The sequence below is a fragment of the Oncorhynchus masou genome, chromosome 27, assembly GCF_036934945.1.
Source record: "Oncorhynchus masou masou isolate Uvic2021 chromosome 27, UVic_Omas_1.1, whole genome shotgun sequence".
NCBI classification, from domain to species: Eukaryota; Metazoa; Chordata; class Actinopteri; order Salmoniformes; family Salmonidae; genus Oncorhynchus; species Oncorhynchus masou.
Window position 1 is genome coordinate 8252124 of NC_088238.1, and position 21822 is coordinate 8273945.

Consider the following 21822-nt stretch of genomic DNA (forward strand, 5'->3'; position numbering starts at 1 on the left):
CCTCTCCTCTCCTCTCCTCTCCTCACCTCACCTCACCTCACCTCACCACCTCACCTCACTGTCCTCTCCTCTCCTCCCTCTCACCTCACCTCACCTCACCTCTCCTCCCTCTCACCTCACCTCACCACTCTTCCCTCCCTCTCACCTCACCACACCTCTCCTCCCTCTCACCTCACCTCTCCTCTCCTCTCCTCTCCTCTCCTCGCCTCACCTCACCTCTCCTCCCTCTCACCTCACCTCACCTCTCCCTCTCTCTCACCTCACCACACCACTCCTCCCTCTCACCTCACCACTCCTCCCTCTCACCTCACCTCACCTCTCCTCTCCTCTCCTCTCCTCGCCTCACCTCACCTCACCTCTCCTCCCTCTCACCTCACCTCACCTCTCCTCTCTCTCACCTCAACTCACCTCTCCTCCCTCCCTCCCTCCCTCCCTCCCTCCCTCCCTCCCTCCCTCCCTCCCTCCCTCCCTCCCTCCCTCCCTCCCTCCCTCCCTCCCTCCCTCCCTCCCTCCCTCCCTCCCTCCCTCCCTCCCTCCCTCTCCTCCCTCTCACCTCACCTCACCTCTCTTCCTTCTCACCTCTCCTCTCCTCTCCTCTCCTCTCCTCACCTCACCTCACCTCACCTCACCTCACCTCACCTCACCTCACCTCACCTCACTGTCCTCTCCTCTCCTCCCTCTCACCTCAACTCTCCTATCCTATCCTCTCCTCTCCTCACCTCACTGTCCTCTCCTCTCCTCACCTCTTGTCTCTCGCCTCGACTCCAGCACCTCTCAAATAAATTACACCTGCGTCTCAGTGTATTCAGACAGCAGTGTGTTGTGACTCCTCTCAGTGTCTATTCAGACTACAGAGTGTTGTGACTCCTCTCAGTGTGTATTCAGACTGCAGTGTGTTGTGACTCCTCTCAGTGTGTATTCAGACAGCAGTGTGTTGTGACTCCTCTCAGTGTGTATTCAGACTACAGTGTGTTGTGACTCCTCTCAGTGTGTATTCAGACAGCAGTGTGTTGTGACTCCTCTCAGTGTGTATTCAGACTACAGTGTGTTGTGACTCCTCTCAGTGTGTATTCAGACAGCAGTGTGTTGTGACTCCTCTCAGTGTGTATTCAGACAGCAGTGTGTTGTGACTCCTCTCAGTGTGTATTCAGACTGCAGTGTGTTGTGACTCCTCTCAGTGTGTATTCAGACAGCAGTGTGTTGTGACTCCTCTCAGTGTGTATTCAGACTACAGTGTGTTGTGACTCCTCTCAGTGTGTATTCAGACAGCAGTGTGTTGTGACTCCTCTCAGTGTGTAATCAGACAGCAGTGTGTTGTGACTCCTCTCAGTGTGTATTCAGACTGCAGTGTGTTGTGACTCCTCTCAGTGTGTATTCAGACTGCAGTGTGTTGTGACTCCTCTCAGTGTGTATTCAGACAGCAGTGTGTTGTTGTGACTCCTCTCAGTGTGTATTCAGACTACAGTGTGTTGTGACTCCTATCAGTGTGTATTCAGAGAGCAGTGTGTTGTGACTCCTCTCAGTGTGTATTCAGACTACAGTGTGTTGTGACTCCTCTCAGTGTGTATTCAGACAGCAGTGTGTTGTGACTCCTCTCAGTGTGTATTCAGACAGCAGTGTGTTGTGACTCCTCTCAGTGTGTATTCAGACTGCAGTGTGTTGTGACTCCTCTCAGTGTGTATTCAGACAGCAGTGTGTTGTGACTCCTCTCAGTGTGTATTCAGACTACAGTGTGTTGTGACTCCTCTCAGTGTGTATTCAGACAGCAGTGTGTTGTGACTCCTCTCAGTGTGTATTCAGACAGCAGTGTGTTGTGACTCCTCTCAGTGTGTATTCAGACTACAGTGTGTTGTGACTCCTCTCAGTGTGTATTCACACTGCAGTGTGTTGTGACTCCTCTCAGTGTGTATTCAGACAGCAGTGTGTTGTGACTCCTCTCAGTGTGTATTCAGACTGCAGTGTGTTGTGACTCCTCTCAGTGTGTAATCAGACAGCAGTGTGTTGTGACTCCTCTCAGTGTGTATTCAGACTGCAGTGTGTTGTGACTCCTCTCAGTGTGTATTCAGACAGCAGTGTGTTGTGACTCCTCTCAGTGTGTATTCAGACTACAGTGTGTTGTGACTCCTCTCAGTGTGTATTCAGACAGCAGTGTGTTGTGACTCCTCTCAGTGTGTATTCAGACTGCAGTGTGTTGTGACTCCTCTCAGTGTGTATTCAGACTGCAGTGTGTTGTGACTCCTCTCAGTGTGTAATCAGACAGCAGTGTGTTGTGACTCCTCTCAGTGTGTATTCAGACTGCAGTGTGTTGTGACTCCTCTCAGTGTGTATTCAGACAGCAGTGTGTTGTGACTCCTCTCAGTGTGTATTCAGACTACAGTGTGTTGTGACTCCTCTCAGTGTGTATTCAGACAGCAGTGTGTTGTGACTCCTCTCAGTGTGTATTCAGACAGCAGTGTGTTGTGACTCCTCTCAGTGTGTATTCAGACTACAGTGTGTTGTGACTCCTCTCAGTGTGTATTCACACTGCAGTGTGTTGTGACTCCTCTCAGTGTGTATTCAGACAGCAGTGTGTTGTGACTCCTCTCAGTGTGTATTCAGACTGCAGTGTGTTGTGACTCCTCTCAGTGTGTAATCAGACAGCAGTGTGTTGTGACTCCTCTCAGTGTGTATTCAGACTGCAGTGTGTTGTGACTCCTCTCAGTGTGTATTCAGACAGCAGTGTGTTGTGACTCCTCTCAGTGTGTATTCAGACTACAGTGTGTTGTGACTCCTCTCAGTGTGTATTCAGACAGCAGTGTGTTGTGACTCCTCTCAGTGTGTATTCAGACAGCAGTGTGTTGTTGTGACTCCTCTCAGTGTGTATTCAGACAGCAGTGTGTTGTTGTGACTCCTCTCAGTGTATATTCAGACAGCAGTGTGTTGTGACTCCTCTCAGTGTGTATTCAGACTGCAGTGTGTTGTGACTCCTCTCAGTGTGTATTCAGACAGCAGTGTGTTGTGACTCCTCTCAGTGTGTATTCAGACTACAGTGTGTTGTGACTCCTCTCACTGTGTATTCAGACTACAGTGTTGTGACTCCTCTCAGTGTGTATTCAGACAGCAGTGTGTTGTGACTCCTCTCAGTGTGTATTCAGACTACAGTGTGTTGTGACTCCTCTCAGTGTGTATTCAGACTACAGTGTTGTGACTCCTCTCAGTGTGTACTCAGACTACATTGTGTTGTGACTCCTCTCAGTGTGTATTCAAACTACAGTGTGTTGTGACTCCTCTCAGTGTGTATTCAGACTACAGTGTGTTGTGACTCCTCTCAGTGTGTATTCAGACAGCAGTGTGTTGTTGTGACTCCTCAGTGTGTATTCAGACTGCAGTGTGTTGTGACTCCTCTCAGTGTGTATTCAGACTGCAGTGTGTTGTGACTCCTCTCAGTGTGTATTCAGACTACAGTGTGTTGTGACTCCTCTCAGTGTGTATTCAGACTGCAGTGTGTTGTGACTCCTCTCAGTGTGTATTCAGACTACAGTGTGTTGTGACTCCTCTCAGTGTGTATTCAGACTACAGTGTGTTGTGACTCCTCTCAGTGTGTATTCAGACTACAGTGTGTTGTGACTCCTCTCAGTGTGTATTCAGACTACAGTGTGTTGTGACTCCTCTCAGTGTGTATTCAGACTACAGTGTGTTGTGACTCCTCTCAGTGTTTATTCAGACTGCAGTGTGTTGTGACTCCTCTCAGTGTTTATTCAGACTGCAGTGTGTTGTGACTCCTCTCAGTGTGTATTCAGACTGCAGTGTGTTGTGACTCCTCTCAGTGTGTATTCAGACAGCAGTGTGTTGTGACTCCTCTCAGTGTGTATTCAGACTGCAGTGTGTTGTGACTCCTCTCAGTGTGTATTCAGACTGCAGTGTGTTGTGACTCCTCTCAGTGTGTATTCAGACTGCAGTGTGTTGTGACTGGACAGGACTGTTTTCTCTTTACTGTGTTTGTTATCACCTTGAATGATTAAATGGATGTTTTGATTCCTTTCCCTTTCTTCTCTCCACTGTGACATTGCATTGCTGTGTTTTGTTAGCATTATTGGCGTCATTGGTGTCATTCAGTGCGTTTGTTGTTGGTGTGAGAGCCGTGTTCAAGAAGCTCGCCTGTTCAGCTTTTGTTCTCTTTCCTAAATGAGAAGGCTCTCTCTTTTTCTCTTTTACAAGTCATTTTGCATTTCGTTTTAATTACCAAGCTTTAGTGTCTTTGTAAGGACCATTAACGTTTTAAACTTCCCATAATTGAAATCTCAAATGGCCACTTAACCAAGATTGAACTAATTAAAGCTTCTGCCAAAAGAAGCATTCAGTCTCCCTGTTGTAGCTTGAAATACATGTTCTCTTCCCGAACCGAAAACCTTGTCGTGGTTATTATGATCTGGAATCATGGGAAAATGTTCTTCGTTCCATCCTTTTAATTACAACATCTGTTGTTGCTTCTCTGAAATGAACACGTTAACATTAAAACCCCACGTCCAAGGTTATTGGTCTCGCGTTGCTAATTGGTCGAGCATGACGCTTTGCAACGTCAGGGTTGTGGGTTTGATCCGAGAGGGAGAAGTGAGGGTTTTAGCAGGTGTGGCACAAAACCCATTCAAGTCATGGGACCGATGTTAGTATTTTTTCACGCATCAAATCATTCAATAGTATCTCACGTGGATTTTGAAGCTCAACAAAGGGGATAAACAAGGAATAAACAGGGAATAAACAAGGAATAAACAGGGAGTAAACAAGGAATAAACAGGGAGTAAACAGGGGATAAACAGGAATAAACAGGGGATAAACAGGGATAAACAGGGGATAAACAGGGAGTAAACAGGGAGTAAACAGGGGATAAACAGGGAGTAAACAGGGGATAAACAAGGATTAAACAGGGAGTAAACAGGGGATACACAGGGAGTAAACAGGGAGTAAACAGGGGATAAACAGGGAGTAAACAGGGGATAAACAGGGATAAACAGGGGATAAACAGGGATAAACAGGGGATAAACAGGGAGTAAACAGGGAGTAAACAGGGGATAAACAGGGAGTAAACAGGGAGTAAACAGGGGATAAACAGGGAGTAAACAGGGGATAAACGGGATAAAAATGGCGTAAACAGGGAGTAAAGAGGGAGTAAAAATGGCGTAAACAGGGAGTAAACAGCGTCACGACTTCTGCCGAAGTCGTTGCCTCTCCTTGTTCGGGGGCGGTGCTCGGCGTTCGACGTCACCGGTCTTCTAGCCATCATTGATCCTTTTTTCATTTTCCATTGGTTTTGTCTTGTCTTCCCACACACCTGTTTTCAATCCCATTCATTACCTGTTGTGTATTTAACCCTCTGTTTCCCCTCATGTCTTTGTCAGAGATTGTTTTATTGTCAGTATAGTGTGATTGTTGTATAGGTGCGCGTCGGGTCCTCGTACCCATGTTTGGTTTGTTTGTACATTTAGTGTTATGGAGCAGACTCGTGGACATTATTAAAAGACTCCATTTTACACTCAGTTTGACTCTCCTGCGCCTGACTTCCCTGCCACCTATTACACCTATGCATGACAAACAGGGAATGAACAAGGAATAAACAGGGGATAAACAGGGAGTAAACAGGGAGTATACAGGGGATAAACAGGGAGTAAACAGGGAGTAAACAGGGGATAAACAGGGAGTAAACAGGGGAGTAAACAGGGGATAAACAGGGAGTAAACAGGGGATAAACAGGGATAAACAGGGAGTAAACAGGGGATAAACAGGGAGTAAACAGGGAGTAAACAGGGAATAAACAGGGAATAAACAGGGGATAAACAGGGGATAAACAGGGGATAAACAGGGGATAAACAGGGAGTAAACAGGGAGTAAACAGGGGATAAACAGGGAGTAAACAGGGAGTAAACAGGGAGTAAACAGGGGATAAACAGGGGATAAACAGGGGATAAACAGGGGATAAACAGGGAGTAAACAGGGGATAAACAGGGGATAAACAGGGGATAAACAGGGGATAAACAGGGAGTAAACAGGGGATAAACAGGGAGTAAACAGGGAGTAAACAGGGAGTAAACAGGGAGTAAACAGGGGATAAACAGGGGATAAACAGGGAGTAAACAGGGGATAAACAGGGAGTAAACAGGGAGTAAACAGGGGATAAACAGGGAATAAACAGGGAGTAAACAGGGAGTAAACAGGGAGTAAACAGGGGATAAACAGGGGATAAACAGGGGATAAACAGGGAGTAAACAGGGGATAAACATAGAGTAAACAGGGGATAAACAGGGAGTAAACAGGGGATAAACAGGGAGTAAACAGGGAGTAAACAGGGAGTAAACAGGGGATAAACAGGGGATAAACAGGGAGTAAACAGGGAGTAAACAGGGGATAAACAGGGGATAAACAGGGGATAAACAGGGAGTAAACAGGGAGTAAACAGGGGATAAACAGGGGATAAACAGGGAGTAAACAGGGGATAAACAGGGAGTAAACAGGGAGTAAACAGGGGATAAACAGGGGATAAACAGGGGATAAACAGGGAGTAAACAGGGGATAAACAGGGGATAAACAGGGAGTAAACAGGGGATAAACAGGGAGTAAACAGGGATAAACAGGGATAAACAGGGAGTAAACAGGGAGTTAACAGGGAGTAAACAGGGGATAAACAGGGGATAAACAGGGATAAACAGGGATAAACAGGGAGTAAACAGAGGAGTAAACAGAGGAGTAAACAGGGGATAAACAGGGGATAAACAGGGGATAAACAGGGAGTAAACAGGGGATAAACAGGGGATAAACAGGGGATAAACAGGGAGTAAACAGGGGATAAACAGGGAGTAAACAGGTGATAAACAGGGGATAAACAGGGAGTAAACAGGGGATAAACAGGGGATAAACAGGGGATAAACAGGGAGTAAACAGGGGATAAACAGGGGATAAACAGGGGATAAACAGGGATAAACAGGGGATAAACAGGGGATAAACAGGGGATAAACAGGGAGTAAACAGGAGATAAACAGGGGATAAACAGGGGGTAAACAGGTGATAAACAGGGAGTAAAGAGGGAGTAAACAGGGGATAAACAGGGAGTAAACAGGGGATAAACAGGGAGTAAACAGGGGATAAACAGGGGATAAACAGGGGATAAACAGGGGATAAACAGGGATAAACAGGGGATAAACAGGGGATAAACAGGGGATAAACAGGGATAAACAGGGGATAAACAGGGGATAAACAGGGATAAACATGGGATAAACAGGGGATAACCAGGGGATAAACAGGGGATAAACAGGGGATAAACAGGGATAAACAGGGGATAAACAGGGGATAAACAGGGAGTAAACAGGAGATAAACAGGGGATAAACAGGGATAAACAGGGGATAAACAGGGGATAAACAGGGGATAAACAGGGAGTAAACAGGGGATAAACAGGGAGTAAACAGGGGATAAACAAGGGATAAACAGGGAGTAAACAGGGGATAAACAGGGAGTAAACAGGGAGTAAACAGGGGGTAAACAGGGGATAAACAGGGAGTAAACAGGGAGTAAACAGGGGATAAACAGGGAGTAAACAGGGAGTAAACAGGGAGTAAACAGGGAGTAAACAGGGGATAAACAGGGGATAAACAGGGAGTAAACAGGGGATAAACAGGGGATAAACATGGAGTAAACAGGGGATAAACAGGGGATAAACAGGGAGTAAACAGGGAGTAAACAGGGGATAAACAGGGGATAAACAGGGGATAAACAAGGGAGTAAACAGGGGATAAACAGGGGATAAACAGGGATAAACAGGGGATAAACAGGGGATAAACAGGGGATAAACAGGGGATAAACAGGGATAAACAGGGGATAAACAGGGGATAAACAGGGGATAAACAGGGATAAACATGGGATAAACAGGGGATAACCAGGGGATAAACAGGGGATAAACAGGGGATAAACAGGGATAAACAGGGGATAAACAGGGGATAAACAGGGAGTAAACAGGAGATAAACAGGGGATAAACAGGGATAAACAGGGGATAAACAGGGGATAAACAGGGGATAAACAGGGATAAACAGGGGATAAACAGGGGATAAACAGGGAGTAAACAGGAGATAAACAGGGGATAAACAGGGGGTAAACAGGTGATAAACAGGGAGTAAACAGGGAGTAAACAGGGGATAAACAGGGAGTAAACAGGGAGTAAACAGGGAGTAAACAGGGGATAAACAGGGATAAACAGGGAGTAAACAGGGGATAAACAGGGAGTAAACAGGGAGTAAACAGGGGATAAACAGGGAGTAAACAGGGAGTAAACAGGGAGTAAACAGGGGATAAACAGGGGATAAACAGGGGATAAACAGGGAGTAAACAGGGGATAAACAGGGGATAAACAGGGGATAAACAAGGGATAAACAGGGAGTAAACAGGGGATAAACAGGGAGTAAACAGGGAGTAAACAGGGGGTAAACAGGGGATAAACAGGGAGTAAACAGGGAGTAAACAGGGGATAAACAGGGAGTAAACAGGGAGTAAACAGGGAGTAAACAGGGGATAAACAGGGGATAAACAGGGGATAAACAGGGAGTAAACAGGGTATAAACAGGGGATAAACATGGAGTAAACAGGGGATAAACAGGGGATAAACAGGGAGTAAACAGGGAGTAAACAGGGGATAAACAGGGGATAAACAGGGGATAAACAAGGGATAAACAGGGAGTAAACAGGGAGTAAACAGGGAGTAAACAAGGGATAAACAGGGGATAAACAGGGGATAAACAGGGAGTAAACAGGGTATAAACAGGGGATAAACATGGAGTAAACAGGGGATAAACAGGGGATAAACAGGGAGTAAACAGGGAGTAAACAGGGGATAAACAGGGGATAAACAGGGGATAAACAGGGGATAAACAGGGAGTAAACAGGGGATAAACAGGGGATAAACAGGGGATAAACAGGGAGTAAACAGGGTATAAACAGGGGATAAACATGGAGTAAACAGGGGATAAACAGGGGATAAACAGGGAGTAAACAGGAGTAAACAGGGGATAAACAGGGGATAAACAGGGGATAAACAGGGGATAAACAGGGAGTAAACAGGGGATAAACAGGGGATAAACAGGGGATAAACAGGGAGTAAACAGGGGATAAACAAGGGATAAACAGGGAGTAAACAGGGGATAAACAGGGAGTAAACAGGGAGTAAACAGGGAGTAAACAGGGGATAAACAGGGGATAAACAGGGGATAAACAGGGGATAAACAGGGGATAAACAGGGAGTAAACAGGGAGTAAACAGGGGATAAACAGGGGATAAACAGGGAGTAAACAGGGGATAAACAGGGGATAAACAGGGGATAAACAGGGAGTAAACAGGGAGTAAACATGGGATAAACAGGGGATAAACACGGAGTAAACAGGAGATAAACAGGGGATAAACACGGAGTAAACAGGAGATAAACAGGGATAAACAGGGAGTAAACAGGGGATAAACAGGGGGTAAACAGGGGATAAACAGGGAGTAAACAGGGGATAAACAGGGAGTAAACAGGGGATAAACAGGGAGTAAACAGGGGATAAACAGGGGATAAACAGGGAGTAAACAGGGGATAAACAGGGAGTAAACAGGGGATAAACAGGGAGTAAACAGGGAGTAAACAGGGGATAAACAGGGAGTAAACAGGGAGTAAACAGGGAGTAAACAGGGGATAAACAGGGATAAACAGGGAGTAAACAGGGGATAAACAGGGATAAACAGGGAGTAAACAGGGGATAAACAGGGAGTAAACAGGGATAAACAGGGATAAACAGGGAGTAAACAGGGGATAAACAGGGAGTAAACAGGGGATAAACAGGGGATAAACAGGGGATAAACAGGGGATAAACAGGGAGTAAACAGGGGATAAACAGGGAGTAAACAGGGATAAACAGGGATAAACAGGGGATAAACAGGGGATAAACAGGGAGTAAACAGGGGATAAACAGGGAGTAAACAGGGATAAACAGGGATAAACAGGGAGTAAACAGGGGATAAACAGGGAGTAAACAGGGGATAAACAGGGGATAAACAGGGGATAAACAGGGAGTAAAGAGGGAGTAAACAGGGGATAAACAGGGAGTAAACAGGGGATAAACAGGGATAAACAGGGATAAACAGGGAGTAAACAGGGGATAAACAGGGAGTAAACAGGGGATAAACAGGGATAAACAGGGGATAAACAGGGGATAAACACGGAGTAAACAGGAGATAAACAGGGATAAACAGGGAGTAAACAGGGGATAAACAGGGAGTAAACAGGGGATAAACAGGGAGTAAACAGGGGAGTAAACAGGGGATAAACAGGGGATAAACAGGGAGTAAACAGGAGATAAACAGGGAGTAAACAGGGGAGTAAACAGGGGATAAACAGGGGATAAACAGGGGATAAACAGGGATAAACAGGGATAAACAGGGAGTAAACAGGGGATAAACAGGGGATAAACACGGAGTAAACAGGGAGTAAACAGGGAGTAAACAGGGAGTAAACAGGGGATAAACAGGGAGTAAACAGGGGAGTAAACAGGGGATAAACAGGGGATAAACAGGGGATAAACAGGGAGTAAACAGGAGATAAACAGGGATAAACAGGGATAAACAGGGAGTAAACAGGGGATAAACAGGGGATAAACACGGAGTAAACAGGAGATAAACAGGGATAAACAGGGAGTAAACAGGGGATAAACAGGGAGTAAACAGGGGATAAACAGGGAGTAAACAGGGGAGCAAACAGGGGATAAACAGGGGATAAACAGGGAGTAAACAGGGAGTAAACAGGGAGTAAACAGGGAGTAAACAGGGGATAAACAGGGGATAAACAGGGAGTAAACAGGGAGTAAACAGGGAGTAAACAGGGAGTAAACAGGGGATAAACAGGGAGTAAACAGGGAGTAAACAGGGGATAAACAGGGGATAAACAGGGGATAAACAGGGAGTAAACAGGAGATAAACAGGGATAAACAGGGAGTAAACAGGGGATAAACAGGGGATAAACACGGAGTAAACAGGAGATAAACAGGGATAAACAGGGAGTAAACAGGGGATAAACAGGGAGTAAACAGGGGATAAACAGGGAGTAAACAGGGGAGTAAACAGGGGATAAACAGGGGATAAACAGGGAGTAAACAGGAGATAAACAGGGAGTAAACAGGGGAGTAAACAGGGGATAAACAGGGGATAAACAGGGAGTAAACAGGAGATAAACAGGGATAAACAGGGATAAACAGGGAGTAAACAGGGGATAAACAGGGGATAAACACGGAGTAAACAGGAGATAAACAGGGATAAACAGGGAGTAAACAGGGGATAAACAGGGAGTAAACAGGGGATAAACAGGGAGTAAACAGGGGAGTAAACAGGGGATAAACAGGGGATAAACAGGGAGTAAACAGGAGATAAACAGGGATAAACAGGGGATAAACAGGGAGTAAACAGGGGATAAACAGGGATAAACAGGGGATAAACAGGGAGTAAACAGGGGATAAACAGGGAGTAAACAGGGGATAAACACGGAGTAAACAGGGGATAAACAGGGAGTAAACAGGGGATAAACAGGGGATAAACAGGGGATAAACAGGGAGTAAACAGGGGATAAACAGGGATAAACAGGGGATAAACAGGGAGTAAACAGGGAACAAACTGGATAAAAATTGGCATAAACAGGGAGTAAAGAGGGAGTAAACAGGGGATAAACAGGGGATAAACAGGGAGTAAACAGGGGATAAACAGGGATAAACAGGGGATAAACAGGGAGTAAACAGGGAACAAACTGGATAAAAATTGGCGTAAACAGGGAGTAAAGAGGGAGTAAACAGGGGATAAACAGGGAGTAAACAGGGGATAAACAGGGATAAACAGGGGATAAACAGGGAGTAAACAGGGAACAAACTGGATAAAAATTGGCGTAAACAGGGAGTAAAGAGGGAGTAAACAGGGGATACACAGGAATAAACAGGAACTAACAGGGGATAAACAGGAATAAACAGGAACTAACAGGGGATAAACAGGAATAAACAGGAACTAACAGGGGATAAACAGGAATAAACAGGAACTAACAGGGGATAAACAGGAATAAACAGGAACTAACAGGGGATAAACAGGAATAAACAGGATAGACATAGAAAGTGAGACCATATTTTCATTTCATGCATTTCATGCATTTATTTTTTTTACATTTTTTATTTGCAAGGGCTACAAAAACATTGTTAAATACATCGTATACACAATTATCTATTTAATATCATTATCATTTTTTATATGTTTTATTTGCAAGGGCTACAAAAACATTGTTAAATACATCGTATACACAATTATCTATTTAATATCATTATCATTTTTTATATTTTTTTACTTGCAAGTGGGCTACAAAATGTTTAGCTCATAAGTTACCTATAAAGTAAAGGATTTTGGAACCATTAATTATTCATGTAGTTTTGTGCTGATCAGATTTCCATTGTCAGTTCTCCTGAGCTGTTATTCTGTCTCATTGATCCTCTACAGAGTGAAGGGGATGCAGTCCAAATGGGGGTCACTTCAACAGACATTGATAGGACGGTACCTATTCCCACAATGTGCCACTGCAACAGCTACGGTGCCAATATCAACACACGACTCTCTGGTTATTATGAAGACCATGGATTAGAAAAACTCCTTGGGGTGATTCATAGCAATGTTTTTTAAACACATTACAACTGTATGACGTAAAACTTAATATTCTCCTGAACTTTTGTTTAAGAAACAAAAAGAGGATGTACTGTACATTTGAAAAAGCCCCATGTGGAATATCTCAGAACATTCATTATTCGTTTCCAAGAGGTACAACGTTGTCTGGGGGTTTATGCAGGTGACACGGTGGAAACTTCTGTTTTTGATGTAGACACCTCCGAGCCATCGTCTTCTTCCTTGCCAAAGAGCTGCATGATGCACGTACGGAACTGGTGAGAGAAGAAGAAGAAGAAGTAGAAGAAGAAGACGAAGTAGAAGAAGTAGAAGGAGAAGAAGAAGACGAAGAAGAAAAAGAAGAAGTAGAAGAAGAAGAAGAAGAAGAAGAAGAAGAAGTAGAAGAAGAAGAAGAAGAATGGAACATGAAGAGAGAGGCTTTCAAAAATAAAAGTCTACATTTACTTAAGACACGAGACCTTTCATAACTACTTTAGTAGTAAATGGTTCACAGCGATCAAAACAAAACACACCTGTTTATTCATGAAGACATAGATCACTGGATTCCAGATGGTGGCGCTTTTGGCAAAGTAGGCAGGCAGAGCAGCAGCCAGAGGGTGGAAAGCATAGCCAGGGTTCGCCGCAGCAAAGCAGGCAAAGGCTGTGTACGGTCCCCAGCATACACAGTAAGCAAAAATCATGACAACAACCATCCTGGATACTTCCTTCTCAGCCTTCTGCGTGGACTCTGAGTCTTTCTGCTGCGCGGCAACCTGTGGTCGTTCACAAGAAACATATCCGATTGGTTAGATTTAACCCTCCAATATGCATTTCCACAACGCCACAACACAGCTGCTTGCTACGGTATAGTATATTTGGAATAAATATATCCCATTTAGCAGACGCTTTTGTCCAAAGCGACTTACAAGTTGGCTGGGGCCACTACTTTTACATATGGGTGGCCCCAGCGGGAATCGAACCCACGACGCTTGGCGTTGCAAGCGCCATGCTCTACCGACTGAGCCACACAGGACCCAATGTCACTTACGGCACGGATGGCCAGCCACACAAACAGGTAGCAGAAGACGATCACTCCCAGGGGCAGGAAGCAACATGTAACCATGAGAACGATCATGTATGACAGGACTCCAGGATCCTCATTGCCTCCGAACACATCAGGTCCACAGGACGTTTTCAGTCCATGAGGCCAGTACCTGATTGAGGGAGAGAGAGAGAGATACAGTGATTGGGTTGAATAATGGTTGAATAATGGTTGAATAATTAAACCTTTTTTTTTTTTAACAATGACGTTTTTCAATCCTCAGTGAACGAAAAAGAGAAGATGTCCCACCTGCTCCAGCCGAAGATAGGAGGGGCGCACCAGAAAGCAGACCAGACCCAGGAGAAGATTATACCTCCCATGGCCCATTTAGCATCAAACTTGACATTTCCAAAGGGCTTACACACCACCACCCATCTCTCCCAGGAGATGACAGCCAGAGACCACAGACCAGCAATACCTGCATGAGATATACACATGAGATATACACATGAGATATACACATGAGATATACACATGAGATATACACATGAGATATACACATGAGATATACACATGAGATATACACAAAAGGTCCATTCTGATTGTCATTATGCTATGGTGTTTTAGCAACAGCCAATCAGTCTTTATCAGCGCAATGTAGAATTTCCTCCTTAACCCTTGTGTCGTGTTCGGGTCTGTGGGACCCATTTTCAGTGTTTACTAAAAGAAAAATGGTACAACTTCTTTTTTTGTCCAACCTGAGACTCATTGGCCTTGGCTCATTTTCTGTGAAGAACTTATAAAATAACACATTTTTATTTTACATTTACATTGTTTCTTACTTCAAGGTCTCAGAGCGAGTGACGTCACCGATTGAAACGCTATTTAGCGCGAACACCGCTAACTAGCTAGCCGTTTCACATCCGTTACACTCACCCCACTTTTGACCTCCACCTTTTCCGCAGCAACCAGTGATCCGGGTCAACAGCATCAATGTAACAGTATAACTTTAGACTTTAGACACGGGCGCGATCCAGGGACCCTCTGCACACATCAACAACAGTCACCCTCGAAGCATCGTTACCCATCGCTCCACAAAAGCCACGGCCCTTGCAGAGCAAAGGGAACTACTACTTCAAGGTCTCAGAGCAAGTGACGTCACCGATTGAAACGCTATTTAGCGCGAACACCGCTAACTAAGCTTGCCGTTTCACATCCGTTACATATGTCTGTGTGTGTCTGACTCTCCTCCCTTGGCCTGCTGTAACTATATATGTGAGTGAGATGTTAGTAAAATTCCTGAACTAAGTGTTTTCATCATTCTAGATTGTAGCCGGTAGCAACAAGAAGAAGCTCTGCGATGTGTGTGGACACAAGGCGGACAGGAAGACACAGTACACATGCAAGAAATGCAAGACATACATTTGCAACACACACAGTAACACACATAGTAAAACTCCCTCGTGGTGTGCAGACCGGCCTTAATTTGTTCTTCAATGGGGCTCATTCATCATTTCCATAAAATGCTGTATGTAAAATGTGTCCTTCCAATTTGTTCAGTTCAAAGCAATAAACATCACTAGTGATGAAAACATTGTTTCATTTGTATTTTTTCAATAAACATGATTTATTCCACCCATGTCTTGATTTAAAAAAAACAAATAGCGCATTTATTGATAAATGTTAAGGTTAATGGCAAATACTAACCATGAATGCTGTCTATATTGCTTGTAATTGATATAAGTCAACATCTAAGTATTAAGTATTTTTACGTAAATTGTTATGGCTGTATTGTTATAAAAAACATTAATGTTTTGGGTCCATCAGAACCGTGAACGTTAGGTGAAAAACAAAAACATATATATTTTACTCTTATCTAACCAGGACAGTTAACTGAGAACATTCTCATTTACAGCAACAACCTGGGGAATAGTTACAGGGGAGAGGAGGGGGGGATGAATGAGCCAATTGGAAGTTGGGGATTATTAGGTGGTATGAAGGACAGAATGGGACACCGGGGTTAACACCACTACTCTTACAATAAATGCCATGGGATCTTTAATGACCTCAGACACTTGTTTAACGTCCCATCCGAAAGACAGCATCCTACACAGGGCAATGTCCCCAATCACTGCCCTGGGACATTGGGATATTTTTTTCTAGACCAGAGGAAAGAGTGATTCCAACTGGCACCCCAACACCACTTCCAGCAGCATCTGGTCTCCCATCCAGGACCTGACCAGAACCAACCCTGCTTAGCTCCAGAAGCAAGCCAGCAGTGGTATGCAGGGTGGTATGCAGGGTGGTATGCTGGGTGGTATGCTGGGTGGTATGTTGGGTGATATGTTGGGTGATATGCAGGGTGGTATGCAGGGTGGTATGCTGGGTGGTATGCTGGGTGATATGCAGGGTGGTATGCTGGGTGGTATGCTGGGTGATATGCTGGGTGATATGCAGGGTGGTATGCAGGGTGATATGCAGGATGGTATGCAGGGTGGTATGCAAGGTGGTATGCTGGGTGGTATGCTGGGTGGTATGCTGGGTGATATGCAGGGTGGTATGCAGGGTGGTATGCAGGGTGGTATGCAGGGTGATATGCTGGGTGATATGCAGGGTGATATGCAGGGTGATATGCAGGGTGGTGTGCAGGGTGGTATGCAGGGTGATATGCAGGGTGATATGCAGGGTGGTATGCAGGGTGGTATGCAGGGTGGTATGCAGGGTGGTATGCAGGGTGGTGTGCAGGGTGGTATGCAGGGTGTTATGCTGCTGGCTTGAACACCACACAAGGGTTAAATATGAGACAAAATGGAGCCCATATAAAAACGCATCTTACCACATGTGGCGACGGTGAATCCCTCAAAGACACACATTGGGTGTCCGAGAATAAAGTAGCCAAACATCTGGTTGCAAACGCTGATCCAGGATCCAGTTGAGAGGATGTTGGAGCTTCTTGAATTTGGCAGTGGCCACCAGTACCAGGCCGTTGGTGAAAGTTGAGGCGACGACCACAAAGAGCATCCAGAGGGTTGAGATATTGTACACCCATCTTGGAGCAATGTGGTAGTTGGGGCCCTCAAAGGGATCTGCAAATTAAAAATTACAAAAAAGATAATTAAAAAAAAATAATATATATATATGTGTATTTGAATATAAGTTGAATATAAATTCCATGACTTATTGATGGTCAAATGAGTCAAATGAGAACAGTAAGTGAGATGCTGAACAGAATGTGTGCATCCAAAGTTCTGAACAAAGAAAACATTGTCATGACTACTGATACAATGACATCTACTGTTTGTATTAGTGTGTATACTGCTACTGCCAGTTGTGAATGGTATGTCTGCTGTTGGTGAAATATACTGGTTGTATTAGTGTGTATACTGCTACTGCCAGTTGTGAATGGTATGTCTGCTGTTGGTGAAATCTACTGTTTGTATTAGTGTGTATACTGCTACTGCCAGTTGTGAATGGTATGTCTACTGTTGGTGAAATATCTTGTGAAGGAAAAGACCTTTCAGCAACATCACTTACCATCATCTGTAAATATACAACAACTACAATACTTTAGGAGAATCCACAGAATTAGGCTCTTTCACTCCTTCTACCGGATGATATCAAGCCCAGACACTACACTGACAGGATGTACTTTACCTTTGGTATGATATCAAGCCCAGACACTACACTGACAGGACGTACTGTACTTTTGGTATGATATCAAGCCCAGACACTACACTGACAGGATGTACTGTACCTTTGGTATGATATCAAGCCCAGACACTACACTGACAGGATGTACTATACCTTTGGTATGATATCAAGCCCAGACACTACACTGACAGGATGTACTGTACTTTTGGTATGATATCAAGTCCAGGCACTACACTGACAGGAGGTACTGTACCTTTGGTATGATATCAAGCCCAGACACTACACTGACAGGAGGTACTGTACCTTTGGTATGATATAAAGCCCAGGCACTACACTGACAGGACGTACTGTACATTTGGTATGATATCAAGCCCAGACACTACACTGACAGGACGTACTGTACCTTTGGTATGATATCAAGCCCAGACACTACACTGACAAGACGTACTGTACCTTTGGTATGATATCAAGCCCAGGCACTACACTGACAGGACGTACTGTACCTTTGGTATGATATCAAGCCCAGACACTACACTGACAGGAGGTACTGTACCTTTGGTATGATATCAAGCCCAGACACTACACTGACAGGATGTACTGTACCTTTGGTATGATATCAAGCCCAGGCACTACACTGACAGGACGTACTGTACCTTTGGTATGATATCAAGCCCAGGCACTACACTGACAGGATGTACTGTACCTTTGGTATGATATCAAGCCCAGGCACTACACTGACAGGACGTACTGTACCTTTGGTATGATATCAAGCCCAGACACTACACTGACAGGACGTACTGTACCTTTGGTATGATATCAAGCCCAGGCACTACACTGACAGGACGTACTGTACCTTTGGTATGATATCAAGCCCAGACACTACACTGACAGGATGTACTGTACCTTTGGTATGATATCAAGCCCAGGCACTACACTGACAGGACGTACTGTACCTTTGGTATGATATCAAGCCCAGGCACTACACTGACAGGTTGTACTGTACCTTTGGTATGATATCAAGCCCAGACACTACACTGACAGGACGTACTGTACCTTTGGTATGATATCAAGCCCAGGCACTACACTGACAGGATGTACTGTACCTTTGGTATGATATCAAGCCCAGACACTACACTGACAGGTTGTACTGTACCTTTGGTATGATATCAAGCCCAGACACTACACTGACAGGACGTACTGTACCTTTGGTATGATATCAAGCCCAGGCACTACACAGACAGGACGTACTGTACCTTTGGTATGATATCAAGCCCAGGCACTACACTGACAGGATGTACTGTACATTTGGTATGATATCAAGACCAGGCACTACACTGACAGGATGTACTGTACCTTTGGTATGATTGCTGTTGGTGTAAGCGAAGCCTGATTCTCTGGTTGTATCTTCTTGTCTCCTTGCAGCAAACACTCCTCGCTCTGCCATCCTGGGTCGGTGAATAGGAGCTGGTGAAGTTGCCTGCTGAAGTCCGTGCATCTCCACTGTCCTAGTTTATATAGCGTCCTTTGGGTGTTTTTAAAGGATTACGGCCTTGGAGGAATTAGGGCAGGGTGTGTGATGGTATGGACTGGACTGTCTTTCCCTAATTACCGTTAATTACCACAAACGACTAATTAAGGAGGATTTCAGAGGCCCATAATCTTGTTTGAAAGGGCATTGGTGGCGGAGGAGGTTAACAAGTCATATAAAATGGAATGCCACTGTAACTGTGGCCCAGACTTGTGGGTAGAATGGCATTGGGACGAGGTCAGTGAGTGCTCAATATCTAACCTTCAAAAAAAACACAATCACCATCACGCAATCACTCTTCAGATTCACAATACAGAATCAAATCAAGGACCTCATATCCATCAACTTACAACATCTGAATAACTGTATGGTCATTTTCAATGAAGAAACATTTGTGGGATATGCTTGAACTCTTTACAGGTATTTTTGTGTGTGTGTGTGTGTGTAGGGGGGGGTAGTGATTGATACTACTTATTGCTGTTCTGATTTCAGATTTGAATATCAGAGAAGTAGACCAAGGTCACATACTCTTTCTGTTTTTGTCTACGATGCATCGTTGGGAAAAGTGGTCACGGTAGCTGATTTTTTTAAAGTCCCAATGTGGATTCTCTCATCCCCCCCTATTGTTATCATTTGAAAGTTCTGAAAAGTTCCACGGCAGGTATTTCAGCAGTGAGCGAGAAGTTAGCTAAATTAGTTGACGTGGTTACAAAAAACAGCTGAATCATTTCGATCTGTATAAGCTGTGTTTCTGTGTTTCTGTTTCCAAAGACGTCTCACCGTCTACTATGTGGTCATTGTGGTCGCCGCAGACCGAAGACGTCTCACCGTCTACGTTGTTGTCTGATTTGTTGGTCATTGTGGTCGACGCAGACCAAAGACGTCTCACCGTCTACGTTGTTGTCTGATTTGTTGGTCATGTGGTCGATGCAGACTGAAGACGTCTCACCGTCTACATTGTCGTCTGATTTGTTGGTCATTGTGGTCGACCCAGACCAAAGACGTCTCACCGTCTACGTTGTTGGTCATTGTGGTCGACGCAGACCGAAGACGTCTCACCGTCTACGTTGTTGTCTGATTTGTTGGTCATTGTGGTCGACGCAGACCAAAGACGTCTCACCGTCTACGTTGTTGTCTGATTTGTTGGTCATTGTGGTCGACGCAGACCAAAGACGTCTCACCGTCTACGTTGTTGTCTGATTTGTTGGTCATGTGGTCGATGCAGACTGAAGACGTCTCACCGTCTACATTGTCGTCTGATTTGTTGGTCATTGTGGTCGACGCAGACCAAAGACGTCTCACCGTCTACGTTGTTGTCTGATTTGTTGGTCATTGTGGTCGACGCAGACCAAAGACGTCTCACCGTCTACGTTGTTGTCTGATTTGTTGGTCATTGTGGTCGACGCAGACCAAAGATGTCTCACCGTCTACGTTGTTGTCTGATTTGTTGGTCATTGTGGTCGACGCAGACCACAGACGTCTCACCATCTACGTTGTTGGTAATTGTGGTCGACGCAGACCGAAGACGTCTCACCGTGTACGTTGTTGGTAATTGTAGTCGACGCCGACCGAAGACGTCTCACCGTGTACGTTGTTGTCTGATTCGTTGGTCATTGTGGTCGACGCAGACCGAAGACGTCTCACCGTCTACGTTGTTGGTTATTGTGGTCGACGCAGACCGAAGACGTCTCACCGTCTACGTTGTTGGTCATTGTGGTCGACGCAGACCGAAGACGTCTCACCGTGTACGTTGTTGTCTGATTCGTTGGTCATTGTGGTCGACGCAGACCAAAGACGTCTCACCGTCTACGTTGTTGTCTGATTTGTTGGTCATTGTGGTCGATGCAGACCGAAGACGTCTCACCGTCTACGTTGTTGTCTGATTTGTTGGTCATTGTGGTCGACGCAGACCAAAGACGTCTCACCGTCTACGTTGTTGGTTATTGTGGTCGACGCAGACCGAAGACGTCTCACCGTCTACGTTGTTGTCTGATTTGTTGGTCATTGTGGTCGACGCAGCTGTATTGTGTCAAGAAGTCGTGATGTCACAATAGGTAGCTTTAGAATGTTAAGGAGATCCCATTAAAGTGGATGGAGAACTGAACTTTAAAAGAACATATCAACAAGTTAAATGTAAGAAACTCAGTTCAGACCAGTCGACACGTTTTAAAGTTTAAACAACGTTTCTAGATTAAACATTGTAAGAGGAGTAGTGTGCAGAATAATAATAAGAAGTATGAAAAAGATCTAGTCTGGACTTTAGCTTCGCAAGTCCCATCATTTACATTACATTTAAGTCATTTAGCAGACGCTCTTATGACAATATTTAGCCTGAACTATGTAACATGTAGAATGATATCCTAAGACAATGTCAGGCTGGTACAATGTAACATGTAGAATGGTATCCTTAGACAATGTCAGGCCGGTACTATGTAACATGTAGAATGGTATCCTTAGACAATGTCAGGCCGGTACTATGTAACATGTAGAATGATATCCTTAGACAATGTCAGGCCGGTACTATGTAACATGTAGAATGGTATCCTTAGACAATGTCAGGCCGGTACTATGTAACATGTAGAATGATATCCTTAGACAATGTCAGGCTGGTACTATGTAACATGTAGAATGGTATCCTTAGACAATGTCAGGCCGGTACTATGTAACATGTAGAATGGTATCCTTAGACAATGTCAGGCCGGTACTATGATATCCTTAGACAATGTCAGGCCGGTACTATGTAACATGTAGAATGATATCCTTAGACAATGTCAGGCCGGTACTCTGATATCCTTAGACAATGTCAGGCCGGTACTATGTAACAATTCCAAGTGGTAAAGAAGCTTATTTGGACAAGTGGGGTTCTGCAGGACTTAACCTTGGAACATCTAATTGGCGTTGACAGAAGTGCAGTCAGAAACCTGTTAATC

General features: G+C 44.7%; 1 long non-coding RNA gene and 1 pseudogene across 2 annotated transcripts in view; one reads left to right on the forward strand and one right to left on the reverse strand.

Annotated features, from left to right (window-relative positions):
• LOC135515589 (uncharacterized) overlaps positions 1–15299 on the forward strand; it is a 127739-nt gene extending 112440 nt beyond the window's left edge. For both annotated transcript variants that reach the window (XR_010451832.1, XR_010451831.1), the window contains 2 exons: positions 12513–12668; positions 13997–15299. This is a non-coding gene — a long non-coding RNA (uncharacterized LOC135515589). The remainder of the gene's footprint in view (positions 1–12512; positions 12669–13996) is intronic.
• On the reverse strand, positions 12774–18808 carry LOC135515588 (red-sensitive opsin-like; annotated as a pseudogene).
• Positions 18809–21822: the final 3014 nt, after the last annotated feature.